Genomic DNA, 9,168 nt, shown 5'->3' with positions numbered 1-9,168 from the left:
TAGTTTCCATTCTCATACAGCCTGGATGCAGAGGGCACGTCCCCTTCTCGTGGCCACACGATGAGACCACTACCAGCTCCAGTAGGAGCTACGTACAAGGGGTTATCTGTGTCTGAACCCCCAAAGAGGCCACCTGGATTCTTTGTCTATTCTTTGTTCTATTTAAATTTTATTTTGTTGTATTGTCTGAGTGTTTTTCTTGCATGTCTGGGCACCATGTGTGTGCCTCACCCACAGGGGACAAAAGTGTGAGAGTCCCTGGGACTGAAGTTACAGATGGTTGTGAGCTGCCATAAGGGTACTGGAAGTGAACCCAGGGTCCCCTGGAAGGGCAGCCTGTGTTCCTAAGTGCTGAGCCATCTCTCCTTGTTCACCCTGTAAGCAAGGTGATCTTATGGCTCCTAAGAATGGCTTTCTTATAGACCCAGCATTCTCCTCAGTGTGTTTTTCACGAGAAGTCTGATTGTGGTCTTGCCAGTGATTACCAGACCAGCAGCGCTTTGGTGAGACTGGGAGGGAGACAATGGGTCACCCAGATGACCTTGGCCATGGCTGGTTTCTGATGCTTCAACGTCCCCACTACAGTGTCAGGCACAATGGTGGCTTGACATCGGTTGAATTGATGAGCCACTGCTATGCAGGGTACCTCAGGGGACTAAGACCCAGTGCTCAGTACTAGGCGCTGTGACCCCAGAAAACACACTTGAGAAGACAGGGACTCTCATCAAAACTCTGACTTATCCAAGGTGACAAAAGTCTCTTCTGAAGATGTATGGGACAGCACAGTCACATGTAGTTACACAGCACACATTGATTCCACAAACACGTAACGCATCATGAATGTGTATATATGATTTTATTTGTCAATCAAACCTCAGTAAGAGAAAAAGGTAAAAAATGAAACAAAATGTGAAAAACTCTCAAAAGCCAACCAACCAACCAACCAACCAACCAACCAACCAACCAACCAACCAACCAAACTAGCCACTACATTTTTGTCTTCTCTACTTTTACAACTTTTTTTTTTATTATAATGCCTGAGACTTTCCGGTGGCCATGTTGCCAGGCCCTTCCCTGGGCTGCTCCTCAGAGGTCAAAAAATAAATGAATTAGGGTTTGAAAACTGGCTCAGGAGTTAAGAGCACCGCTTTTCCAAATGGTCCAAGTTCAAATCCCAGCACCCACGTGGTCACTCACAACCCTCTGTAGTGTCCATTCCATGGGATTTGATGCCTCTTCTGGCCTCTTCAGACACTGCATGTATATGGTACACAGACATCTATGTGGGCAAAACTCTCTCTCACACACACACCCATGCACATGCATATTCTAGCACTCCAGAGCCAGAAGGATGTGCATCTCTGTAGGCCAGGCTTTGAGGCCAGCTGGTTTATATAGTGTACTGTAGGACAGCCAGAGCTATGCAGAGACCTTATCTTAAGAAAGAAAGGAAGGAAGAGAGAAAGGAAGGAAGAGAGAAAGAAAGGAAGAGAGAAAGAAAGAGAGAGAAAGAGAGAGAAAGAAAGATAGAAAGAAAGAAAGAAAGAGAGAGAAAGAAAGAAAGAAAGAAAGAAAGAAAGAAAGAGAGAAAGAAGGAAAGAAAGAGAGAAAGAGAGAAGAAAGAGAAGAGAGAGAAAGGAAGGAAGGAAGAAAGGAAGGAAGAAAGGAAGGAAGGAAGGAAGGAAGGAAGGAAGGAAAAAAGGAAGGAAGGAAGGAAAAAAGGAAGGAAGGAAGGAAGGAAGGAAGGAAGGAAGGAAGGAAGGAAGGAAGGAAAAAGGTGAACAGAACCAGAGGGAGAAAAGTTGTTCTTTGGCCTCCACATGTGCATTAGACTCATACGGCGGAAGGAGAGAACTAAAACATGTATACTGTGGCACAAGTGCGCACACACACACACACACACACATGACATTAATAATAAATACGGTTTTTAAGCAAAAGAGGTAAAAAGATGAAATGGAAAGCAAAGAACATCACTCTGCCCAGACGGGCATGGCCACAGCCACATGAAGGATAGAGATGTAGGGTGCAGGATGGGTAGACAGGGATGCTGCAGCCATCCGGCTCTGCAGTAATTTGGAGGCCGCAGAAGCAGAGGAGGAAGCTTCACAGAGACCGCTGCTGCACCCCGCCTTCCCGGACCAGTCTTTCTGTGTCGGGATCCTTTCCAATCATGTTGAAGCACACACCACATGGCTCCCGGGACTGGCTGCAAAACTGTGAGGCAAGGCCTTGAGGGCAAGGAGCTGCTCTGCCAATTACCATATCTAGGGTAAGCAGGGCGGGGTGGGGACGGTGCACCCCCAGGAGACTCCTGAAGCCACAGCTTCAGTGAACGAGATGCATCTGTGTTGGCACCTCAGCGTCCACACACCCATTCCCTCAGAGTGCTATGTGACTAATCAGGGAAACTGAGGCAGAGGCAGGTGAGTCAATAAATCTAGATTATTGAAACAAGCCGATAAAGCCAGTGTGAAGCAGGTAAGGGCTGGAGGGGGTCCAGCCTGGCCCAAGGCTGATGCAGAGCGAGGGGGAAATGTAGGTCGGTCATGTGTCATGCAGCTCTGGCAGGTTTGCCGATTCTCAGCCAGGAGCTTGTGCAAAGGTGCTTATCCCTCAGTACCGTTAATTATTGCTTATCCACAAACTCACAGCACACTGCTCAGGTGCCTTGATAATGCTGCCCTCGATGGCTGGAGCATCTCGAACCTTCCAGCCCTGATTTTACCTCACAACAGATGTATCTCTGGTGGGCATTGACCATTGGCATTGAGGAGCACAGAAATTGGGGTATGTGGACCCTCAGAGGATACGTTGTGGTAGGCAGGGCCCTCTCCCGGCCCCATGTCACCCTGCCCAGCCTCCTGACCCCTGCAAGGCAGTATCAAGAGACAGAGAAGCCACGCTCTGATACTGTGTGACAATGGCTGGTTACTCAGCCATTGGAGCTGGTTTTGAATATTAGGCGCTAATGTAGCCATCGCAGAACTGAGGTTAGGAGTGTGGAGAACTTAGTACCTGTGTGTCCCCCCTGATGGCTCACGTCCCCTGGAGCAGTGAGTGGAGTGTCTGAGAGGCCAGAAGAGGTCACGTGGTCCCCAGACACACGAGTGGCCTCAGACCAACTGATAGAACGCTACAGCTCTATTTCACGACGGAGGTGTCTCGGGCCTATTTTTCTGAGGGAATCTCTCCTGGGTTTGCAGGCAGTGTCATCTTCTGGCATAATCATGTGGATGTCTTTGACCCCTCCCTGTAAAAGATACCTCAGCCACAGGGGCTACCCCACTCTTCTGTACTTAAAGGCCCTGTCTCCCCATTCAGTTGCCTGCTGAAACCTGCAAGTTAGGAATCTATGAGGATACGACTCCACCTATAACATCAGAACACTGCTAACAGGCCCTCACAGCTGGCCCATGTGGGCAGCAGCAGGCAGAGATGGGGCAGGGGACTTGGGTGATGAGCCATCCTAGGAGGCACTGGATGAGGGGCTTTAGGTCTAGCCTGGTCCAGACCAACGCTGTGTGGTCCTGGTGGTGTTCTGCTCATGTCCCCAAGGGTAGGATGGGCCTTCACTCCTTGGGCCTCGGTGTGCTGCTATGATAAGCACATCCTGAGTTGCCAACGAGGCACACCTCGGAAGAGGGAACCTCAGTTTAGACCGCCTCCATTAGATTGGATTATGGGCATGTGGGGGGGGGGCGCGTGTATGGGCGTGGGGGGGGGGCATTCTCATTCTCTCTCTCCCCCAAGACAGGGTTTGCTGTCCTGGACTTGCTTTGTAGAGCAGGCTGGCTTCAAACCCACAGAGATCCGCCTGCCTCTGCCTCCCCAAGTGCTGGGACTACAGGCGTGTGCCACCGAGCCCAGCACTTGGGGCAGGAGGCCCAGCCTGTGGCTGGGGCCATCCGGGGGACAGGTGGGCCTGGAATATATAAGAAATCCAGCTAGCAGCAAGCCAGGAAGGAAGCAACATTTGCCTGAGTTCCTGCAGGGACTCTAGCCTGGGAGGGGAAGTTAACCCTTTCCTCCCCACGCTGCTTTTGGTCACTGTTTTAATACAGCAACAGAAAGCAAACTAGGACAGGAGGCAAAGGCAGAGAGAGGGCAGGCAGGACAGGAAGCAGAGCCAAGAGCAAGCTCCTCAGTCTAGATCACCACCAGGGAAACTGAGGCAGGATAGTGTGTTCCCACGGATCTGCAGGGTGTTTAGAGAACAGACATCAGGAGCTGGAGGCTTCTTATCCAGCACCACAGCTCACAGAGAGATCCTGTGTGTGCCTGCCTTTCCCTCAGCAAGGTCCTCACCCAGACTGAAGGCTGAAGAACCCCGTGCCAGTGTGACCTGCCAGGGAGATCACAGAGGGGCTGTGGGGATGAGTGCCCTGGCTCCCAGGAGACGGCCGGACTGGATAGCGTTATGTTTTGTATACTTTGCAACTAAATAAGGGTCACCCACAGTATTGGTGCTTTTCCCAGTTGCAAGGACCTTTATCCCCACCCCAGAGGGACCTCTGTGCTACAGCAAGCCCAGCTACTTGAGTAAGCAATGGAAAATGGGAAGCCACCTACCACTTATCAAGGAATCCAGGCTAATTGGGAGGCCCGGGCTCAGTTTCTTTATTTAGCTATTTATTAAACTGGCTCAAACTAGAATTAATGGCTCCTGTGTGAGCCTTCTGGGGGCAATTTTGGCCCCTGATTAAAGGCTCCGGCACCAGCCCACCTCACTGGGGCAGGCGGCTCGACCTTTGCCCCTCACATGTGTGCAAGGCAACCCAGGCCTGGCTGCCCCAGAGTCCATAGCTCCCATGGAAATCATGCCTGGGTCTTGGCCGCACAGTCCCAAGAAGCTTGGCTGGCCTAAGGCTTAGCACGGCAGCTAAGGCTCAGACCCTACAAAGGGCCATCAGCTGGTTACAGTTTCAGGTCCTCCATTGGTGACTTTTTTTTTTCCCTAATTAATTGTCTTGTTTGAGACAAGTTCTCACCATGTAGCCCAGGCAGAGATGCTCCTGCCTATGCCTTCCAGGTGCCCGGATTAAACTCCTGACTTCTAGAGTGTATCCTTCAAATGTATGTGTCATTTGCTACATGGGTACATCTCAGCCAAACCATTAACAAAACAAGCAGAAAGTAAGCACTGACTGACCTCGCTCACCCTCCTGCCAGCATCCTAGTAGGATCCGTTTCGCAGGTCCTGAAGGCTGAGCCGGGCTCTCCCTACATGCCTGTCAGCCATTGGACCAGTAAGGAAGAAAGTTGGAGCTTCCTCACAGGGCGGATTGTTGGCAATCACCAGGCCTGTGGTCCCTCCAGAGAGTACGTGGATCTTGACACTTGACCGGCTGAATGAAGCTGCGTGAGAACACCAGTGCTGAAGTCTGACCCAGAACGCACACACAGTCAAGAGAAACCACTGGAGCCTTGGAGTGTGGATGAGGATGAGCTTTGGGGGCTGCTGGGCGCTTCTCCAAATGAGTACTGTAACTTTCCAGGTCTCCCTCCTGCCCTTTCTACCTCCCTTCTCCCTCCAAGCCTCTTTCTTGCATTCATGTCTTTTTGTGGTTGTTGCTGTTCTTAAGAACCAGCTGAGGCTCACCAGGGCTATCTGTGTAAGAATGACTTTGGCTCTGTCCATTGGTGGGCTGACCAGTGGGACCCCTGCCGCAGAATCCATCAGTAGCTAAAGTTCAACGGGGATCTTTAGGACCCTGGGGCAAGAACAGAGGGCCACAGCAGGTGAAGGACACTGATCAGCTCTGCCCAGAGCCTCCACGCCCCACCCTTGCCGTTACTATGACAGACTGTTTCAGTCAGAGGCTGGGGCTGGCTGCCTGCTCCTGCATTGCGGACTGACCTCCAACTCAGTCGCCCCGTCTCCCAGTGGTAGAGTAACAATTATGTATCCCCAGAGGAGGCTTTTATTTATTTACCTGACCTTGTATTTTTGAGGCCCCCGGCTTTATTGGTAGCCCCGGCTGGCCTTGAGCTCAGGATCTTCCTGGGTCAGTCTCCCTCTAGAGTGTAGGGATGATAGGTGTGGTGGCTGCATTTCAAAATCTCTCATCTGCAAACTGTGAAGGGCTGCATCTGCCGTGGGGAGCAGGGCATCTGGTGCCATTTGTGACAGTGACCCCAGGGGCCTCCAGGCTTCCTGTGGGCTTCCTACAGGAAGGACTAAGCCAGACCTAGAGCTGGGCTTTCACCCGAGGCCCTCTCCCAGCCTCCTCCACGTGGCCCTTTAGGGTTCACCAGAGGAGAAACTGTTAGGTTTCATGGCCCACTGAGGTCCCCTCAGCTGGGGCTTCTCTTCTGCTGCCACAACCCATGCTTTCCCCATTCTATCCCTCATCCCCCACCCCGCCCCGCCTCACGGTCCAGTAGGAAAGCCCGATTTCCTCTCTGCGACCTCGCCTGCCTGGGCACAGCCAGGCAGGGTTGCCAACCCACAGGTGGCCAACCAGGCTAACCACAGACACCCTCTACTGTTCTTGTTCCACTTGCTGGCCTGCACTGTGGGCTTAGAGACACGAAGGTGACCAAATGCCTGGAAGGTCTATTCCAAGTCCCAGGGCTGAGCTGGGAAGATAGATTGTCCCAGGGGGCTGAGGGGCAGTGGGCTGCAGGCCATCATCGGGGCAGTGGGCAGGTAGAGATAGTCTCAGCACTCACACCTTTGCACGTCAGGGGTTGAAGGTGGGTAGCAGCCTTGCCTCTAGAGCCTGTGGAAGGCTCTAGAGCAGTGGCCCCCAACCTTCCTAATGCTGTGACTCTTTAATCCAGTTCCTCATGTTGTGGTGACCCCCAACCATAAAGTCATTTTTGTTGCTACTTCATAACTGAAATGTTGCTACCTTATGAATCATAACATAAATATTTGTGTTTTCCAATGGTCTTAGGCGACCCTTGTGAAAGAGTCATTTGACCCCCAAAAGGGGTCGTGACCCACAGATTAAGAAATGCTTCTCTAGAGAGAAGGCTGTAGTGAGGTCTGCGATCTCGTTTGGTTCAGAAGCCACTACCCCAGCTGCCTCCTAAGATCAGTGGGGCCAGGGGCAGAAATTAATCCTCGGAGCTCAGGCCAGGAAGGTCCCATATGTCCTAGGGTACACCCCCATTTCAGCAGTGGTGTCCCCCACTTGTGACTCTGCTGCATCTAGGAGCTGTCTCACGGGGACTTCCTTCTGCTGGGGATGAGCAAGGAAGGCCTGTGGAAGAGGCAGGAGGTGTTCCACACAGCTCTAAAATGTTCAGATCCTGCTAGCTCGGCTTCCCAGGGCCAGGCCCCCAACTGCCACCCACCCTGCCCCCTCATAAATACTTCCCGGCCCCCCTCTGCCTGTTCATTGACCTGCAACCAGGTGTGAATTGGACCATCAGGGACAAAATGGCTTTGATGAGCCAAATGGTGGGGTTTCTTTTTGGAGGTTGGGGGTGGGGCAATGGAGTCACCCAGGCACAGTGTCCTGTGGAGTCCCAGGCCTACAAGGGGCCAGGAGGGATTACAAATCCCCTCCTCCTGTCCTGCCAGCCTCCAGCAGCCACCGCACAGCCAACCAGGCGCCCAGAGGCTTGCCTCCATGCCTGACCCTCCAGGGCAGAAACAGCAGGGCCCCCATCGCCACCCAGCTGTCCTTGAGAATAGGCTTCTCAGACTGGCCTCCCCCTCACAACCATCCTCCTGCCTCAGCTTCCCAACTGCTGGGATTATAGGATCGGGCCATTCTACAGAATGAGCCACCAGCATGTTGAGGCTTTTTGGGGGCCTCAGGAGGAACAGGAGAACAGAGAGTTGTGGATAGGCTGGACTTTGCTGCCTACTGGGGGGACTGGCCGGAGAACAGAAGAGCATCAGCAGACTGGTCCTGCCTGGATCTGGGGGGCTACTTGGCATCCCGGACCCCCACAGGGTAACACCAGCTTCCTATGGTGGCAGAGGGCTGTGTCTAGGATTGTTAGGGTGCCACCAGATATATCTCTCTGTCAACTGCCTTCAGCCTCCCCCTGGTGGCTCAGCCTGGGGCCCTGATGATGTTCCAGGCCCAGCCAGGCCTTGCCATAGTTCCAACAGAAGATCACCATTGTGTCACAGCAGGAGCTAGTTGCTGTCCATCCTGAGATGGAAGGTCCCTGGGATCGTGTGTGAGAGCTGGCGGGTTCTATGTCTGCCTGTGTGGTGACGCGGGCTCTCTGGCCAGCCTTCCAGGACAGAGTCCCAGGTCCCCGGTGGACCCTCTCAGCATCCCTTCAGAGGCCACAGCCACTCAGAACAGGTCATTGGCGCAGGAGTAGGGGTCTGGCAAGCCTTCTGGCCATGCTCTCTGCACTTGGGCCCAGGAGAAGGCCCGGAACACAGTTCTTACTCAATTTAGGGTCTCAGCCCTGCTCTCCTGGCCTACCTTCTTGGGTGGCCATGGCTACTATACACACTTCACAGCACGTAGGACCAAGAGAGGAGGACCATGGCTGGCCATTCACCAGTTCCAGCCAGCAGCTACCTTGGCGCCCTCAATCTAAGTAAGCAGGGTGGAAAATCCCCCAGCAGGCCGTAGGCTCTGGGGTAAGTGTCCTGCCTTCTTCCCAGCATGCCCCTGGCACGTGCCTCTTTCTTAGCTGCGGATTCCTCACTGTTTTGTATCCAATGCACAAATTCATCAGAGCAGCCCTGCTTCTGTCCTGCTGTGAGGGTGTGCTTCGTGGAGATGGCTAGTGCCACACGCTCATTTGTGGCTACCTGGCAGCCACAAATGGCAGGGAAGTGCCAGAAGAAATCCAGCACTGCAACTGCGAGAGACTTGTAGGAAAAGGGCCCAGGGGTGTGGAGCACAGAGGGAATCTGAGAAAGGCAGCTTGGCTGAGGATGACTGACATTCCACCCATGATGGCTTGGGAGAGCAGAAGTTGGTCCTGCTGCGGGCTCCATCGGAGACCATCTTGACCATCTTGCCTGCTCCTTTGGGGCTTTTACTGTCGCAGAGGAGTTATGCTAAGAACAGAAAGACACAGCGCATAAAAGACGGAGGAAAACCTGCCCCCCCCAAAAAAAAATAAAAATCACCAAATAATACGGGGAGGGAGGGAGTCTGGGGAAGCCACTACAGGAAGATTCTGGGTCTTTAAGGTCTGAGTGAGCCCGTGGAAGACCACAGAGCTCCTTGCTTTCAA

Source organism: Meriones unguiculatus, chromosome 1 (assembly GCF_030254825.1).
Source record: "Meriones unguiculatus strain TT.TT164.6M chromosome 1, Bangor_MerUng_6.1, whole genome shotgun sequence".
NCBI lineage: Eukaryota > Metazoa > Chordata > Mammalia > Rodentia > Muridae > Meriones > Meriones unguiculatus.
The sequence above is the reverse complement of the archived record's forward strand: the minus strand, read 5'-3'. Positions refer to the sequence as shown.